General features: G+C 46.4%; 1 protein-coding gene across 4 annotated transcripts in view; it reads right to left on the reverse strand.

Annotated features, from left to right (window-relative positions):
* Positions 1 to 16,884, reverse strand: part of DTNB (dystrobrevin beta) — a 281,464-nt gene extending 264,580 nt beyond the window's left edge. For 2 of the 4 annotated variants that reach the window (XM_060186697.1, XM_060186693.1), the window contains exon 1: positions 16,702 to 16,884. The gene's annotated coding sequence lies outside the window, so the exon portion shown is untranslated. Of the gene's footprint in view, positions 1 to 16,697 lie in introns of all 4 variants that reach the window. The other 2 variants (XM_060186698.1, XM_060186692.1) reach the window with 1 other exon arrangement.
* Positions 16,885 to 19,113: the final 2,229 nt, after the last annotated feature.

The raw sequence follows: 19,113 nt of genomic DNA on the forward strand, positions 1-19,113 counted from the left end.
CTGTCCTAACAATGACGACATCAATAACAACAACAATAATAACTACAACAACAATGAAAAACAAGGGCAACAAAAGGGAAAATAAATAAAAAATATTTTTAAAAAAAGAATGCATTTCAGGGACTGGGTGGTGGCACCCAATAGAATGCACATGTTACCATGTACACAAACTGGGGTTCAAGCCCCTGGCCCCCACATGCAAGGGGTAAAGCTTCATAAGAGGTGGATCAATGTTACTGGTGTCTCTCTCTTGTCTCTCTCCCTCTGTCTCTCATCCTCTATCTAAAAAAGGGAGGGGGGTGTGGTCCAGGAGGCAGCACAGTGGATAAAGCATTGGACTCTCAGGCATCACATGTACCAGAGTGATGTCTGGTTCTTTCTCTCTCTCCTCCTATCTTTCTCATTAATAAATAAAATCTAAAAAAAAAATTAAAAGAATGTTTTAAAAAAGAAATAAATAAATAAATAAATAAAGGAAAGGAGGGAGGAAGGGAGGGGGCTTGGGTGGTGGCACAAGGACCTGTGCAAGGATCCTGATTTGAGCCTTTGACTCCCCACCTGCAGGAGGCTCACTTCACCAGTGAAGCAGGTCTGCAAGTGGCTATCTTTCTCCCTCTCTGTCTTCTCCTCCTCTCTCAATTTTCCTCTGTCCTACCCAGTAAAAATAAATGAAAAAAATGGCTGCCAGGAGCAATGGATAGCAGTGTCAGTACTGAGCCCCAGTGATAACCCTAGAGGCAAAATAAAAAAAGGAGAAATGAACCCCCAAAAATGGTGGCATCAGGGTAGGGGAAATACCATAATGGTTATGCAAGCAGACTTTCCTGCCAGAGGCGCCAAGGCCTCAGGTTCAATCCCCAACAGTACCATTAGCCAGAGCTGAGCAGTGCTCTGGGAACAGTAAAAAAAAAAAAAAAAAAAAATCAATAAATAATAGAATTTTTTAATAAATAAATGAAATTAAATAAAAAATTAAAATAACAACAAAAAAGGTGACATCATGCAGGCACAGAGCCCCAGTAGGTGGAAAAAATAAATACACACTAGGGTATCCCCAAACCAAAATTATTGTTTATATGTTATTTCAAGCTTTTTCTCATCACCAGGGCTTCAGCACGCTGGACAGATTTTCCCAGAGAAAGACAGAGATAGGCAGACCCCATAACATCAATGTTTCCTCCAGTGTGGTAAGGGCCAGGCTTGAACCTGGATCACATGCATGACAAAGCAGAGCATTATCTAGGTGAGCTGTTTTGCCAGCTCTGCTTCAACTTGTTTTAAATGCAGTGTTGAGGAGTGAACAAAGGGCATCACACATGCACAACCCCACTAAGCTGACTCCTAACTCGATTTTGTTCTATTTGGGGGGGAGGAGAGACTCTAATAGCACTGCCTTGCCACAATGGAGTTCCACCAATCCTGCCCATGGTGTTCTCTTGAGGTTTTGGCTTGTTTGTGTTTGTTTGTTTGTTTTGTTTTGTTTTAAGATATTATTTATTTATTAATGAGAGAAATGGAGACAGAAAGAAAACCATCATCCTGGTACATATGCTGCTGGGGATGGGACTTGAGTCTACTGTGCACCTCCTAGACCACACTCTCCTGCGTCCTACCTGCTCAGTCACCTCCTGGGTCTGAAACAATACTGCCTCTAGTTAGAGAAAGACACTAGAGTACCACTCTATCAGACATCGCAGGGGACCTTACACTCCACCACTGAGCCACCTTCCTGGCCCCATGACCACTTTCTACTAAAATACAGGAAGAACAAAGGTTATCATCAAGTTAATGAAACTCCCAGGTACTAGTTTAATTGGTATGGCTGTGTTCACCACTGCAATAATCCAGTAAGCTTGTCTCCACTGATATAGCCTTACACTCTCATTAACAAATATCTTGAGGTACAACATACTCAGCAGTTGCACATAGATTTTTGTCAAATAGCATTCTTACTGATTCCTCCTCAGTATATCTACACCATTTTTTCTTTTGCACTGTACATTCGACTAAGAATTTCTATAATAGAAATAGAAGCAGCAGCTCTGCTTTTTCCTTGCTGTTACGTGTGCTTCTTACTTCATCCCAAGCTGAATCTGAAACTTCAGCTGGCAATTTCTTTGAAAGATCTGAAAGTCTTCTGACTTTTAGTAAGATTCATTTAATTCACGTCAGTCAGTATAATCTGAGAGAACACTATCCCAGGCAATGTGTGTACTGCAATGTGTCTAAACAGAAGGTGTGCAAACTCAGAGGGCTCACGTTGTCACCCTTCCAGCTGTAGTGTACCCTCACGTCCCATAGCTGGAGAGTATCCACAGAGACACAGGGAGGAAAGTCAACCTCCCTCTCAAACACCAGTCAAAATTCACTGCTTTTTTTTTTTCTTGGTTGTTCTTTTTTCATATTTTTTGTCACACTTTGCCTAGAGAATCATTTTGCATACACCCCACTCTGAAAAGCATTGCTCTCGTGAAAACCAGAATGAGAAAATCAGAATGGGCTAGGCTTGAGGAGCAAATCAGGAATACAGAGGATAGAATTACATGAGAAAGTCCTCACCACAAGCAAAATGCAGTCACATATGGAGACAGACAACATCATCATAAATGTGAACGGTTGGGATGTATACCTGAGACTGACATGTTATATTTCAATTTTACCTCAATACAAAAATTAACTGTAGCCTTTAAAATTAAAGGAAGCTTCAGTGCTGTGGTGTCTCTTCTCTCTGTGTGTGCCTCTGTCTCTAAAGTAATAATAATAAATTGCAAAATAAAAATACATATTAGACAAGGAAATTGAAAACCTAAATGGTTACTTAACTTGACCTGTGGTTACAAAGTCAGTAATTTGTAAAAACTAGGCGCCAATCTGACTCCAAAGACCACTGTTTACGCTGTGCCACATGGCTCCCTCCAGGGCATGCAGATGATGAGGAGCGCAGGTCCCTAAGAGGCAGTGCTGGATCAGACCCTAAGTCACAAAGGCAATGGCGGTCACAATGACCCTTGTCAGATTCTAGTATCTATCCCATGGAAGAAGCAATGTGTTCCAGACTCTAAGTCTGCACTCAGAAATAATTCTCACCAGAACAACTACAGGAAAGACAGAAGGCTCTGGAAAGGTTTCCAGACGGCCTCTGCACTGCACCAGTGTTAACTACCCATCATTTCCCTTGAGTCTCTTCTGTTAATATCATAACACTGCCATCTCTCAGTTACTGAAAACATCCAAGTGTCAAAATTTCTTGTTCACTGTCTTTCAGTAAAGTCCCCATCAGTTTTTCTGTGGATGTCACTTACTTAGGTGGTCAGAGGTTACTGAAGTCACCAATGTGCACTGAACTATCATCACTAGTCAAACTTCCCTGAAATAGAATTATTCCTTGCTTATTTCAGGATAATTATCAGAAAGACTTCCGACTTCCTTTAGTACTTTTTTCTTCTCTTTGAGGTAAGAAACAAACAAACAAACAAAAAGTCAGTGAAAGTACCTGCAGATAAAACCTAGCACCCCATACTGATCTTGGGTCCATACTCCCAGAGGGATGAAGAATAGGAAAGCTTTCAAGAAGGGGACTGGATACGGCGTTTTAGTGGTGGGAATTGTGTGGAATTGTACCGCTCTTATTTTATGGCCTTGTCAATATTTCCATCTTATAAATAAAAATTAAAAACAAAACTTAGAAACTTTCTTTTTACAAATCTGAGAAAATTCTCAAGGTTCCAGTAAAGAGAGAGAAAAAAAATAACTCTACTATACTACACAGAGCTCTAAATAATGTAATAGGCCTGTGGTGAGTCTTACATAAATCATGTAAAGCATTTGGCATAACACTGGCACAAAATAAGAGCCTAGTAAATCTCAGCTAAGACAATGGTATTATGTAACTACCTCTGGAATAGATGAAATGAAATCTACAGGCAAGACATCTTAGACTTAATTTGTAGTTTTTCTGATTTATTTGAAAATACAGACTTGGACAAAATAAATATTCCGTTATCAATCATTTGCAGCTTTTATTTTAAATGCAATGGCAAGAAATGAACCTTGAGCTTCGTCCATGCACAATACTGTTGAGCTGTATCCCAACACAATTTTCTTAAAGACAATACTTTATCTTTTAAGATTTATTTTATATTTTACATTTGAGATAAAGACAGTTTCACATGAGGCAGAGAATACTCTTTATCATGCTTGAGGACATGGGTTCAAGCTCCCATGCAGAAAAGCAACATCACAGACACTGCTTTACCACTCGTGAAAGTTCCCTTTGCCGGGAGTCGGGCAGTAGCACAACAGGCTAAGCACAGGTGGCACAAAGGGCAAGGACCGACATAAGGATTCCAGTTCAAGCCCCCAGCTCCCCACCTGCAGAGGAGTCGCTTCACAGGCGGTGAAGCAGGTCTGCAGGTGTCTATCTTTCTCTCCCCCTCTCTGTCTTCTCCTCCTCTCTCCATTTCTCTCTGTCCTATCCAACAATGACAACAATAATAACTACAACAATAAAACAAGGACAACAAAAGGGAATAAATAAATATTCAAAAAAAAGAAGAAGAAAGAAAGAAAGTTCCCTTTTAATAGTGCTCCCATGTGATAACTTGAACCCAGGTCCTAAAACACAGTAAAGTCCATGTATTACCAGGTAAGCTAGCTCCTAGCCCCTTCCAGCTTCTCAAGCTGAGTAATGTGTGCACAGGAACTCACTAGTTTGGTTCCCTCTACTTTCTGAGGACCAGTATTTCATAATGTTGCAAAGTTAAAGGAAAATAATCTCCCTAAGACCCAACCAAAACAGTTTACTCCAGAGGTGCATGATTATCATGGCACTACTTACTCTGCTCAACTACAAAAAAATTCTCTCAGGCAGCAAAAGAGCTCACCTGCATAGTGCACCTCTACGTCGTGCACACACCCATGTTCCAGCCCCACCCCAATGCAGTGGAGGATACTTTGGTACTGTGTTGCCTTTCCCTCCTTTCTCTGTGGCTGTCTCTCAGGTTGGGGGAGCAGTCCAGAGCAATGAAGCCACAGCAACAATCAAAATTAAATAAATTTAAAAAATATTTATTTCACGAAGACTAAAAAAGCAGATTGGTGAAAGACATTAAGTACTATATTTAAAAAAAAAAAAAAAAAAAAAAAAAGCTCTCAAGGAAATCATAGAAACACAAACCATGCTCAGAAGTTACCTGGCTAAGACAAAAACTAGGTTGAACTTGGAATCCTGGAGTCTTGTTTAAGTGGCATAAGAAAGAATATGGGGTTTGAAGTCACCCCTGGATTTAAATATTACTCCTCTTACTGACTAGCCATGTGACCCTAAACAGCTTTTAACCTCCCTGAGCTCAACTGCCTCACTCACACATACTGGAGATGCCTATACCTAGCTTCTGAAGGTGCGTAGTCATAACCCATGAAATCCCTCTATACAAGGTAGCCTCACAATAAATGATAGCCATCGCTCCTTGCAGAAGAACGTCTCTATCTGGCAAGAGGAGATCGTGTATATAAATGCAAGGAATGAAAGACTCTAGAATAAGAATAAGAAGCAGGGGGTCAGGAGGTAGCTCACCAAGCAGGGTGTATGCCCTACCATACACAAAACCTTGGGTGCAAGCCCCAACGCTACGTGGGAGCATCATGGCACCATGGGAAGTTCTATGGATGGTAAAGCAGTGTTACAGTAGACACTCTGCGTCTACTGTCACTACTCTCTCTCCCTCTCTGTCTGTCTACCTATATGAGATTAAAAGAATGAGAAATTCAGATTTCCGGAGGCATTACTCTGGAATAGCAGCAGAATCACTTGGCTCTCCCCAACCAACTAGGAAACGCAATAAAAATTACCTGAAAACTCAACAAAATACAACCAGGATTTCTTCAGAAACTCACCAAGCCACAGGTGCGTACAGACACGTGTGGCTTATGGACAGAAAGGGGGTGAGAGAGGGACCCCCAGGACTAAAAAGCAGTGCTCAGAAATGGCTGGCACCAAATTGGGAAACTGGCAGCTGAGATGCACCACTTCTGAGTTAAAGCAACAAAAAATCCCCATGCTATTGCCCCACAAGAGGTTGGAACAGCAGCAGGAAGACTCTCTATCGACATTAAGGACACTGAACTGGCCTGTTGACTAGGGATCAAGCCTCCCTCCCCCACCAAGACGTATAAACAGAAAAATCAAACACCTCAGCCACAGACCTCCTACTAGCACAGTAACAAAAATCACACTAAATGTGGAAACTGAGAAATACACAGACAGCAATTACAGAAACATCAAATAACCAGACAGACACAGATCTAGAAAAAATGACAGGAAAAGAGTTCAGACAACTCACTATGAAATCAATTCAAGAAACTAAGCTTAAGATTCAAGAATTCAGTGATCATTTTACCAAACAATTACAAAGTACAGGGAAAAAAATCCAAACAGAACTACAGACAATATTCATGATAACCACAAAACAAAATATAGCACAGAGAGAAATTCAATCTAGAAGTGAGGAATTATACATGTTTAAGGCCCTAGGACTGTTAAGAAATAAAAATACAGAAAAAGTTGAGATGGTTAGGGAACTGTCAAAGTTTTGTAGTATGCCCCAAGTTACCAAAAAAATTTTACTGGCACAATTTTATTTAAAATTCAGTATTTTCTTCAAATCTGATTTTAGCATCACAGTCCTGTTTTAGTTCATACAAAATGTTGCTGATACAGAAAATCTCAACAGAAGTGCAAGGACCCACAGAAGACCCTGGGTTCGAACCTTTGCTCCCCATCTGCAGAGGGAACACTTCACAAGTGGTGAAGCAGGACTGCAGGTGTCTCTCTCCTCTCTATCTCCCCCTCCTCTCTCAATTTCTCTCTGTCCTACCCAAGAAAATTAATGGAAACAAAAAAATGGCTGCCAGGAGCAGTGAATTCACAGTGCTAGCACCAAGCCCCATCGATAATCCTGGAGGAAAACAAAAACAAAAGGGAGTCAGGCGGTACTGCAGCGGGTTAAGCGCAGGAGGTGCAAAGCAAGGAAAGGCTTAAGGATCCTGGTTCAAGCCCCCAGCTCCCCACCTGCAGGGGAGTCACTTCACAGGCTGTGAAGCAGGTCTGCAGGTGTCTATCTTTCCCTCCCTCTGTCTTCCCCTCCTCTCTCCATATCTCTCTGTCCTATCCAACATTGACGACATCAATAACAGTAACAATAATAACTACAACAACTTCTTCTTCTAGTGTTTGCCACTACAACAACAATGAAAAACAACAAGGGCAACAAAAAAGAAAATAAATATTTTTTTAAAAAATCTTTAAAAAAAAACAAATAGGGGGAGTCAGGCAGTAGTGCAGCAGGTTAAGCACATGTGGCGCAAAGCACAAGCACCAGCCTAAGGATCCCGGTTCAAGCCCCCACTCCCCACCTGCAGTGGAGTTGCCTCACAAGCGGTGAAGCAGGTCTGCAGGTGTCTTTCTCTTTCCCTCCTCTCTCGATTTCTCTCTGTCCTACCCAACAACGACATCAATAACAACAATAATGACTACAACAATAAAAGAACAAAGGCAACAAAAGGGAATAAATAAATGTAAAAAAAAATTTTTTTAAAAAGAAACAACGTTAAAAAATGTGATTTTGAAAGGTACTTTTTTGTTAAAAATGCATTAGCAATGAAATCTGGAAAGTGGTACAGTATATAAAACACTGGACTTCAAAACCTAAGTCACAAATTCAATCCCTGGCATCACATGTGCCAGAATAGTGCTCTGGTTCTTTCTCTCTCCGTCTCCTTCTCATGTTTTTAAATTACTTGTACTCAATATATATATATTATGAATTCCAAGTCTGTCATATTCAACATATTAAAGAAACAACTGTGACAATATCAACAAATGCAAAAAGAAAACCCTCAATAAAAATACAAGGGGGGGAAGGAAGTAGAGGGGGGTTTCCGGCGGTAGCGCAGCGGTTAAGAGCAAGTGGCGCAAAGCGCAAGGACCAGCGTAAGGATCCCGGTTGAGTCCCCGGCTCCCCACCTGCAGGGGAGTCGCTTCATGGCAGTGAAGCAGGTCTGCAGGTGTCTATCTTTCTCTCCCCCTCTCTGTCTTCCCCTCCTCTCTCTATTTCTCTCTGTCCTATCCAACAATGAACGACATCAACAATAACAATAATAACCACAACAAGGCTACAACAACAATAGCAACAAAAGGGGGGAAATGGCCTCCAGGAGTGGATTCATGGTGCAAGCACTGAGCTCCAGCAATAACCCTGGAAGCAAAAAAAAAAAAAAAAAAATACAAGCCGGGCGTAAGGCAGCGGGTTAAGCACACCTGGCGCAAAGTGCAAGCACCGAGTAAGGACCCCGGTTCGAGCCCCATCCCCGGCTCCCCACCCGCAGGAGGGTCACTTCACAAGTGGTGAAGCAGGTCTGCAAGTGTCTGTCTTTCTCTCCCTCTTTCTGTCTTCCCCTCCTCTCTGCATTTCTCTCTGCCCCTATCCAACAACAACATCATCAGTGACAACAATAACCACAACAATGATAAAAACAAGGGCAACAAAAGGGAAAAAATGGCCTCCAGCGGCAGTGGATTTGTAGTGCAGGCACCGAGCCCCAGCGATAACCCTGGAGGCAAATAAATAAATAAATAAAAATAAATAAATCAAATCAAATCAAAAACAGAGTAGACTTTCATCTGGATAAAAATCACAACTGATTCACAAAACTGAGAACAGGACAGAAGGAGTAGGCTTGCAGGCTGAGTCCAGAAACAGGACTGTCCCTCCTGCAGGTAACAGTGACGGAGTGAAGGAGGTGAAGAAACAGATTTTCCGAGTCAGACCCACTGCCTCAAGCCAAGGATGAGTTTGGAGCTAAAAAGAAACAAATAAATATTTTTTAATATGTATTTATTTTGTTGCCCTTATTTTTTTTATTGTAGTTATTGTTAGTGTTGTTGTTGATGTCATCGCTGTTGGATAGGACAGAGAGAAATGGAGAGAGGAGGGGAAGACAGAGAGGGGGAGAGAAAGACAGACACCTGCAGACCTGCTTTACCGCCTGTGAAGCGACTCCCCTGCAGGTGGAGAGCCAGGGACTCGAAACCCCGGGACCTTACGCCAGTCCTTGTGCTTTGCGCCACCTGCGCTTAACCCTCATAAATAAATTTTTTAAAAGATAATGTGAGTTTCTCTACCTAGAACTGCAGTTGCTATAATGGTCTACAATTAGAAAAATCAGGAAGCTAGAAATACCACCTTATGAACAGGAAATGAACCGAGACATCCACTTACTATGTGAGTAAACCTAAAACAAGCCCGATTATGTCAGAGACCAAGATTCCTGACCCATCTGATCAGCAAGAATTAGAATATAAATTCAGGGCGGTAGCGCAGCAGGTTAAGTGCAGGTGGCACAAAGCGCAAGGACCGTGTAAGGATCCCGGTTCGAGCCCTTGGCTCCCCACCTGCAGGAGAGTCACTTCACAAGCAGTGAAGCAGGTCTGCAGGTGTCTGTCTTTCTCTCCCCATCTCTGTCTTCCCCTTCTCTCCATTCTCTCTGTCCTATCCAACAACCATGACATCAGTAACAACAACAATAAAACAAGGGCAACAAAAGGGAATAAATAAATATTAAAAAACTTATTATTAAAAAAAGAGTATAAATTCACTCTGGATGAATCTAATTCTACAGACCTATCTGACAAAGATTTTGAAAGAATATTTAGGATGCTGTGGTGTAAACTTTAAAGACTGCTGAGAGGCCACTTAGCAAGACAGGCTTTTTCTGACAAAGTTAAACAGGCTCTTACCATACCAGTTGGCAAACATGCTTTTAGGCACTAACTCAAGAGAGATAAAAGTGTTCCGTCCACACAAAAGCCTGCACAGGAAAACCTGTGGAAGATCCAATCGTGACTGCCTCAGACTGGAAATAACCAAGATGTCCTTCAAAGGGGGAAGAACAAACAAACGAGTGCTCTCACACATGAAGTATTACTCAGCGATGAAATGCATACTGCTAAGTGAGCATATGACCTCAACTATATGATATTCTAGAAAAGGAGAAATGTGGTTCTAAAAAGGGGAGGGGAGTTGCCAGGAGGGAGGAACGGGAGGGGGGCCTTTTAGAGCAATGAAAAGATTCTGGAGACACAACCTCGGCATCACATACAATATATAATGACATCAAAGATGTGTGATATTTTGTGCTTGTTTTGTGCTTGTTTTCTTGCTTAGCAGAGAAGTGCTCATTTCTGGATTACGGCAGTACAGAGGATTGAACGTAGGACTTCAAGGTCTAGGTATTAAAGCCTTTTGCATGACATTTTGGATTTGTCAAAATCCACAGAGCTGCACAACAGAGAGTGAAATTTAATATAAACTACAGGCTATCGTGAGTAGCAATGTTATTATGGGGGCATGGAAACTGTGCAGTGGCCAGAGTGCTGGACTTGCAAGCAAGAGGTCCTGGGCATTTGATCACCAGCAAGACATGCATGTGTCACCTTAATGCTCTCTCAGTCACCCCTCTCCTAAGTAAACAAACCTTTAAAAAGTAATAATGCATCATTACTGCATTATCAGTTGCAACAAATGTAGCACACTCAAGCAAGATATTAACTGGAATTGTGTGGGTGAAGAAGAGGCAAACCGGAAGTAATACCCACCATTTCAGCTGATGTTGTACTCAATTATTTTTTTTAAATTTGGCATATACTAAGTAAAACAGTCCAAACAGAAAGAGGGCATATAGTCATACAGAGAGGAAACAGGATGGTGGCTGCCAGGGCTGGGGAGAGCAGAGTTGACATGTAATGGGTGCAAGGTCCAAGCTGAAGAAGATGAAGTAGTTCTGGAGACGAACAGCGGTGACAGCTGCAGAACAAAGTGACTGTACTTAATGCCACAGAACTGCACACTTTAAAGTGGTAAAAATAGCAAACTTATGTGTCCTGGAGCCCCGCTTCCCCAGAACCCTGCCCCACTAGGGAAAGAGAGAGACTGGTTGGGAGTATGGATCGACCTGCCAAAGCCCATGTTCATTGGGGAAGCAATGACAGAAGCCAGACCTCCCACCTTCTGCACCCCATAATGACCCTGGGTCCATGCTCCCAGAGGGATAAAGAACAGGAAAGCTATCAGGGGAGGGGATGGGATGTGGAGTTCTGGTGGGGGGAGTTGTGTGGCGTTGTACCCCTCTTATCCTATGGTTTTTATCAGTGTTTCCTCTTTTTATAAATAAAAATTTAAAAATATATCGCAAACTTTACATGACATATATTTAACACAAAAATAAAAAGACAAAGCATTGAAAAGCTGACTATCCAAACTGGAGGGAGGGGCGGGGGAGAATCTCTGCCTTATCCACAGGAGTGGCTGAGGAGACGGTTCAACAAGTGTAAGACATGCATGCTTGAGGCCCCATGTTCCATGTCAGGCACCAAATAAGTCAAAACAGGGCTCCAACCCCATCCCCAATGAAATTAATTTCTTTTCTTTAAAGGGGGAGAGGGGCTGGGCGGTATCGCAGTGGGTTAAGCGCACATGGCAAAAGCACAAGGATCCCAGTTCGAGCCCCCGGCTCCCCACCTGCAGGGGAGTCACTTCACAAGCGGTGAAGCAGGCCTGCAGGTGTCTGTCTTTCTCTCCTCCTTTCTGTCTTCCCCCTCCTCTCTCCATTTCTCTCTGTCCTATCCAACAATAACGCCACCAATAACAATAGTTAAAAAACAGCAACAATGGCAATGAGGGCAACAAAATGGGGAAATGGCCTCTATCTAGAAGCGGTGGGTTCTCACAGCGCAGACACCGAGCCCCAGAGACAACCCTGGAGGCAAAAAATAATAGTAATAATTTTAAAACAATAATAAAAGAGAAGGGATGGCACAGTGGATAAAATGTTAGAATCTCAAGCATGAGGTCTTGAGCTCAAGCCCTAGTAGCACATGTACCAGAGTGATATCTGGTTCTCTTTCTCTCTCTCCTCTTATCTCTCTCATCAATAAATAAAATCTTTTAAAATTTTTTTAAATATCTGTTTATCTATTCTCTTTCATTGCCCTGGTTGTTTTTATTATTGTAATTATTATTAATGTCATTGTTGTTGGATAGGACAGAGAGAAATGGAGAGAGGAGGGGAAGACAGAGAGCGGGAGAGACAGACAGACACCTGCAGACCTGCTTCACCGCCTGTGAAGGGATTTCCCTGCAGGTGGGGAGCCGGGGCTTGAACCGAGATCCTTACGCTGGTCCTTGTGCTTCATGCCATGTGTGCTTAACCTGCTGCGCTACTGCCCGACTCCCTAAATTTTTTTAAGAAATCTTTTTTTAATTTTTTAAAAATATTTATTTATTCCCTTTTATTGCCCTTGTTTTATTGTTGTAGCTGTTACTGGTGTTGTTATTGATGTCATTGTTGTTGGATAGGACAGAGAGAAATGGGGGGGGAAAACAGAGAGAGACACCTGCAGACCTGCTTCACCGCCTGTGAAGAGACTCCCCTGTAGGTGGGGAGCCGGGGGCTCGAACCTTATTCTTTAAGCCAGTCCTTGCACTTTGCGCCACCTGCGCTTAACCTGCTGCACTACCGCCCAACTCCCCCAGAAATAAATCTTGAGAGAAGTTCCACATAGGAAGCAACTCCTTTTAATTCTAAAACAAATGTAAAAATATATCATTCAAGCCCTGGGGTAAAGAAACTTTTTTTTAAATTTCTTTATTGGGGAATTAATGTTTTACATTCTACAGTAAATACAATAGTTTGTACATGCATAACATTCCCCAGTTTTCCATATAACAATACAGCCCCCACGAGGTCCTCTGTCATCCTCCTTGGATCTGTATTCTCCCCCCCGCCCCCACCCCAGAGTCTTTTACTTTGGTGCAATATGTGAAACTTTTTTTTTTAATATTTTCATTTACTTTATTTTAATGAGAAAGAGTAGATACAGAGGGAAAGATACTGAGAGAGAGAGACCAGAACACTGCTCAGTTCTGGCTTATGGTGATACTGGGGATTGAACCTGAGATCTCAGTCTCAGGCTTTTAAGGCATTTGCATAACCATTCTGCTAACTCCCCAACCCCGGTAGAGAAACTTTTGTCATATCAAACACACAGCTTGTTTAATTTAAAGGAAAATTGTTCATGAATACATCACTACATTTTTTTAACTTCTGTACTAATAAAGGGACGTGTCAGACTTCCAGAATACATCTGCAACACACAAATGCTTCAAAGAATTTGTCTCCAAATTTGTCATACCGTGACTTCCATCCACCACTGACACCTGGCAGTCAGAAGTGAATGGATCGGATCCCCACTAGCGGCATGGCTAGGTGTGCCTCTTTGACCCAGTAACTCCATCTTTCACTCACTGCAGCAACATCTCAAACAATTTAAAAGAGCACCCATGAGATTAAGCAAACTACTGTGCAGCACACCTACATAAGAGCTTGTGAGTAGGCAATAGGGATCAGGAGGACCCCCAGGTCCAGACTCCATCATCAGAACAATCTCCCATCCTGGTAGAAAAGAGCAGGAGAGCGATGAGCAAAGTATGAGCAAACCATCTGTGCAGAGAGGATCGTCCGTATTACCTATTTACAGATGAAGATGCAAAAAGGCAGGCCTGGAGTCATCACAGCAAAGGCTAACTGCCGGGGGGGGGGGGGGGTCCTTTCCAGTCCAAGCTTTCTGAGTCTTTATTAGACAAGTGCACTCAGGAGCCACGCAGAGCCATGCAGACTCTGCCCTGAGCGGCGCTCCTAAAGCTGGGCAGCGCACAACCTGCACCACTGGACCACACAGCCCTGCTGCTTGTGTAATTAGGAGCACACAAAACGAGGGTGTGACAGCAAACCAGCATATGAGAACTTTCAGGCCAAATTTCTAGATCCTGACTCAGAACGTGGTTACAAAATAGGGTACTGTACACTGCACCTCTGGGCAACTCATTATAGCTGGGCCATATACATCAGGACAGCTGACTTCAAGTACAAGGGTGCTGTGGAAGACAGCAAAATGGTTATGGAAAAGACTCTTACACCCAGGCTCCAAGGCCCAGGCTCAATCCTCAGCACCACCATAAGCCAGAGCTGGGCGGTGCTCTGGACAGGGACACACACACACACACACACACACACCCCTCACTGAAATGAAAATTAATTAAATAGAGGGTGGAAGATGGCTCATTCAGTCGAGTGCACTCCCTCCGATGCATGCAAACCCAGGTCGGAGCCCTCAGCTACCACATGGGAGTATGTGCAAAGGGGGAGCTTACGAGCCGATGTCTTTCCTTCCCACTAAACCCCCATATCTTGCCCTCTATGTGAGAAGGGAAAAAGAAAAAATAATAATAATTTAAAAGTTAATGAGCAAAATGCAATACCAAAATGAGAACCTGGAACAAGGTATCCAAAAATATGAATCACCTTAAAACAAAACTGACCACCTCAAAAATGAAAACTGGTAAACACCTTAACCCTAAATTCAGTACATAATCCTAAAGTGAATGGGGGGGGGAGAGATCAACTTAGTTTTTCAAAATTTACCATATGATGTTGAGATCAATATTACTCTTATTTATTTATTTATCTGAGAAAGCTGAGGCCCTGGGAGGTTTGTTTTTTAATATTTGTTTATTTATTTTAATTAAAGAAAGCTACAAGAGAGATAAGTACACACACACACACACACAATGGCACTGCTCAGCTCTGGCTTACAGTGTTGTCAGGGATTGAACCTGGGACCTCACAGCCTCAGGCATGAACCATCACGCTGTCTCCCCACCCCGAGATTTATATGAAAACAAAAATGAGTAAGAGGTAGCTTGATATACCTTGTGGTTCTAGTTTTCTCAGTAGACGCTGTCTCTCGCACACAATGGACACTCAAACCCTCGCCCACCGCACTACCTTAACACACAGCCCCGCAAAAGCAGCTCCGCTTATGTCTCTCGCACACACTCAGACCTCAGGAAAGGTCAAGCCTGAGTTTGGCAGGCAAAGTGGCCCGACAGGCACTGCAGCCCGGCAGCTGAAAGAGCAGCCCCGGAGCTCAGTCCAGAAAAGCGGCTTGCGGGGCGGAGGGCGGGCAGGGTTCCAGGGCGGGCAGACAGACACACGTCCCCGTCCCCTCGCCCCAAGACGAGCTGCCCCCTCCTCCTGCGGGTCAGATCCTCACCCCCTGCCCCCAGGGCGGCAGCCACCGGAGCACCTGGGCAGGCCGCCCACACGGGGGAGTGGGGGGGAGCCAGGTGGTGGCGCACCTGGTTGAGCGCACAAGTCACAGCACCCAAGGACCCAGGTTCGATCCCCCGGTCCCCACCTGCAGGGGAAAAGCTTCGTGAGTGGTGAGGCAGGGCTGCAGGTGTCTCTCTGTCTCTCTCCCTCCCTATCTCCCCCTTCCCTCTCGATGTCTGGCTGCCTCTATCCAATTAATAAATAAAGGTAATTTAAAAAAAAAAAAAAGGGTGAGCAGCGGGTTAAGCGCACGTGGCGCCAAGCACAAGGACCAGCATAAGGATCCCGGTTCCGTGGTCCGGGAGGTGGCGCAGTGGATAAAGCACTGGGCTCTCAAGCATGAGGTCTTGAGTTCAATCCCCGGCAGCACATGCACCAGAGTGATGTCTGGTTCCTTCTCCATCCATCCATCCTTCTCATTAACAAATAAATGGGAGTCGGGCGGTGGTGCAGCAGGTTAAGCGCTCGTGGCAGAAAGCGCAGGGACCAGCGTTAAGGATCCCGGTTCGAGCCCCCGGCTCCCCACCTGCAGGGGAGTCGCTTCACAGGCGGTGAAGCAGGTCTGCAGGAGTCTGTCTTTCTCTCCCCCTCTCTGTCTTCCCCTCCTCTCTCCATTTCTCTCTGTCCTGTCCAACAACAACGACATCAGTAATAATAACTACAACAATAAAACAAGGGCAACAAAAGGGAATAAATAAATAAATAAATAAATAAATAAATAAATAAATAAATGTTTTTAAGTGTGGTGGGGGGACAGGGAGGCTTCGGGGCGGGGGCGGCCCAGCCGCCACTCTCACAGCCGCGATCTGCCCCGCTGCCCGCAGACACCTGGCCGCCCAGGTCCCAGGCAGGGCGGTGCGGCGCTGCCTGCCCGGCCCCCTCCCCCGCCCTCCCCATGTCCAGGCCCACGAGTGTCCACAACGCGCCCGGGCTTCTCGCCCCTGAACTTCTGCAAAAACAAAACCAAAAACAAAACCCACCCGGACGCCCCTTCGCCTTCCCCCGAGCCAGTCGCGGCGGGCGGCGGGCGGCGGCGGGCGGCGGGCGGCGGCGGGCGGCGGGCGGCGGGCGGCGGGCGGCGGGCGCGGGGCGGCGGGCGCGGGGCGGCGGGCGGCGGGCGGCGGGCGGCGGGCGGCGGGGACGCGGTTCAGCCCAGCCCGCGGCGGCCGGCGCTCACCTTCCCCACCCGGGCGGCCGCGCGGTGCGGGCTTCCTAATCCCCCGGCCCGGCCCGGCCCGCACCCGCCTCCTTCCCCGCCCCGCGCCTCTGCCGGGCCTGCCGGCCTCACCTGCCCCCGCCGCCCCGGTGGCCTCAGCGCGCGGCCTCCCCCGCCCGGGCCGCCGCCCATCAGCGCCCGGCCGCCAGCGCTCCCGCCGCTCCATCCCCGCGCGGCCCGGCACGCCGCGCCTCCCTCGCTGCCCGCCCGGCGCCCGGCTCCCGGCTCCAACCCGCCGCGCCGCACATCTCACTCACTTCGCGGCCCCGGCGTCCCGAAGGTCTCCCGCGGCCCGACCCCCGCGGCTGAGGCGGCAGCGACGCCCTCTCAAGCCCCGGAGCCGCCCCCGCGGCGAACGTTCCCCGCGCCCGGCTCGCGCCGCCTCCGCGCCCGCCCGGCACGCGCAGCGCGTCCGCCGCCGGCGCGAGGGCGTGAGGGCGCGAGGGCGCGGGGGGGCGGGGCGCGCGCCGCCGGCACGGGCGGGTGGGCGGGGCTCTGTCTGGGGGCGGGGCCTGTGGGGAGCTCCTCCCCCGAGGGCCGGGGCCCCGCCCTCTCCCCCAGCCAGCGCATCTCGCGGGCGCTGGGACCTGCCCACCTCGCCTGGTTGCGGGGACTGCACAGGTGAGCGCCCCGCCGGCTGCAGGCTCGGCCCCGCGTGACTCGCAGGTTAGGAATGCAGAGAGCCACCCCTCGTGAATCATTCACCCGCCCTCGGGCACGAGCCCCTGCCCGCGATGACTTTTCCCCAGGAAGTCAGTAGAGCCAGGCCAGGTGCTGTGTGGGGACACCGGCACTGCACGGCCCCCGCGCCCCAGGAGCGCATAGCTCAAGGGACAGTGGCCGGGCCTGTGACCCAAGCTAAGACCAGTCGCAGTAAATGCAGAGGAGGGACTTCCTCTGGGACCTTGTAGAGGGCTTCCTGGAAGAAGTGGCATTTGTGTCTCCAAAGAAGGAAAAGAAACAAAGAATGTCTGGCGGTGGAGGGTATAAAAATTTAGGGAAATACCTCCTGCAAAGATACAGTGGCCATGGTATGCCTGGTATGCCATCTCTGCTTCAGATTTTGTTTGCTTGCTTGCTTTATTTTTTTATTTTTTTTTAATCATCTTTATTTCTTGGGTAGAGACAACCAGAAATCGAGAGGGAACAGGGTGATAGAGAGGAAGAGAGACAGAGAGACACCTGCCGCCCTGCTTCACCGCTAGTGAAGCTTTCCCCTTGCAGATGGGGACTGGGGGCTTGAACCTGAGTCCTTGAACACTGTAATGTGTGCGCTCAACCAGGTGTCCCAGCACCCAGCCCCCTTGTTTTATTTTTTAATAAAGATTTTACGTATGTATTCATGAAGAATGGTAGGCAGAGAGAGAAAGAACCAGATACCACTGGCACATGTGCTGCCAGGGACTGAACTCAGGACCTCATACTTGAGAGTTCAACACTCTATCCATTGTGCCACCTCCTGGACCACGCTTGCTTGTTTTTATATTATTTTTTTCTTGATTTGCAGTGATTTACAAGATGATAACAGCACAGGAGAATAGTTCCACAACCCCCCCCCCCGCCACTCTGTCCTGTGCTCCACCACGGCCTTATAAACAGTCTGAGCCACAGGAAGTGATCCCAAATGAGGAACACCTAAGATTTTATCTATTTATTTATTTATTTATTTACTTTCTCAAAGGATCATTTTCTCAACCTTATTTCAAGTTCAGAACAGCAGTGTTCTTTAAAGGCTGCGGTGTGAGTGCCGGAGGCTCAGCCCCTGGGCTCACAGACCCCACCTGGCTGTCCTGAGTCTTGTTTTTTGCCCCCTGCTGCTGCTGCTGCTGCTGCTGCTGCTGCTGCTGCTGCTGCTGGGCTGGGACTTCTTCCTCCCACCCTGCACCTCTTCCTATTTTTAAACTGTTGTGGCAGCAGAAACACTGGGAATCAGCTTTGTTAAGTAAGAGTCCCCACTGGCAGTTGTGGGGGAAGCGTCACGAGTGGTGGAGCAGTGCTGTGGGTTGTCCTCTCTATCTCTCCCCCCCTCTCAATTTCAATTTCACATGCTGGGAAGACTCTCTCACTTGTCTGTGCAGCACCAGCTATGGGGAAGGCTCTGAAAGGGTAAAACATTGACTCTTTGGAGGAATGCTATATAAGTGATGTCTAATCATACATAAATACTGTTTGGTGTGGCTGTCTTATAGACAAGGCATGTCAGCAGGTGGGCTCGGCTACCCTAAGCCACACTGGGAACTACCTGCTGGCAAGACACTGCAGTTGGCATCTCTCCCCCACCCCCCTCCCATTCCTCGGAAAACTTCCTTCAAACACATTTTCTGCTCCACTCAGTAACACACCTGGTAGAGCACACATGTTACCTTGTACAGAGATCCTTATTCTAGTCATCAGTCCACACTTGCGGGGGGGGGGGGGTGTTCACAGATGGTGGAGCAGTGTTGCAAGTGTCTCTCTTTCTCTCTGTCTTTCTATCTCCCCCTTCCCTCTGTCTCTATCCACAATATAAAAGTTTTAAGACAAATAACTTACCCCCAGCACCACATGGGAGCACCATGCACAGGGGAAGCCTCACATGGGAGAACCATGCACAGGGGAGCCAGGCGACAGTGCAGCAGGTAAAGCACACATGACACAAAGCACAGGACAGGCGTAGGATCCCGTTTCAA

This window comes from Erinaceus europaeus, chromosome 3, assembly GCF_950295315.1.
Source record: "Erinaceus europaeus chromosome 3, mEriEur2.1, whole genome shotgun sequence".
Taxonomy (NCBI): domain Eukaryota; kingdom Metazoa; phylum Chordata; class Mammalia; order Eulipotyphla; family Erinaceidae; genus Erinaceus; species Erinaceus europaeus.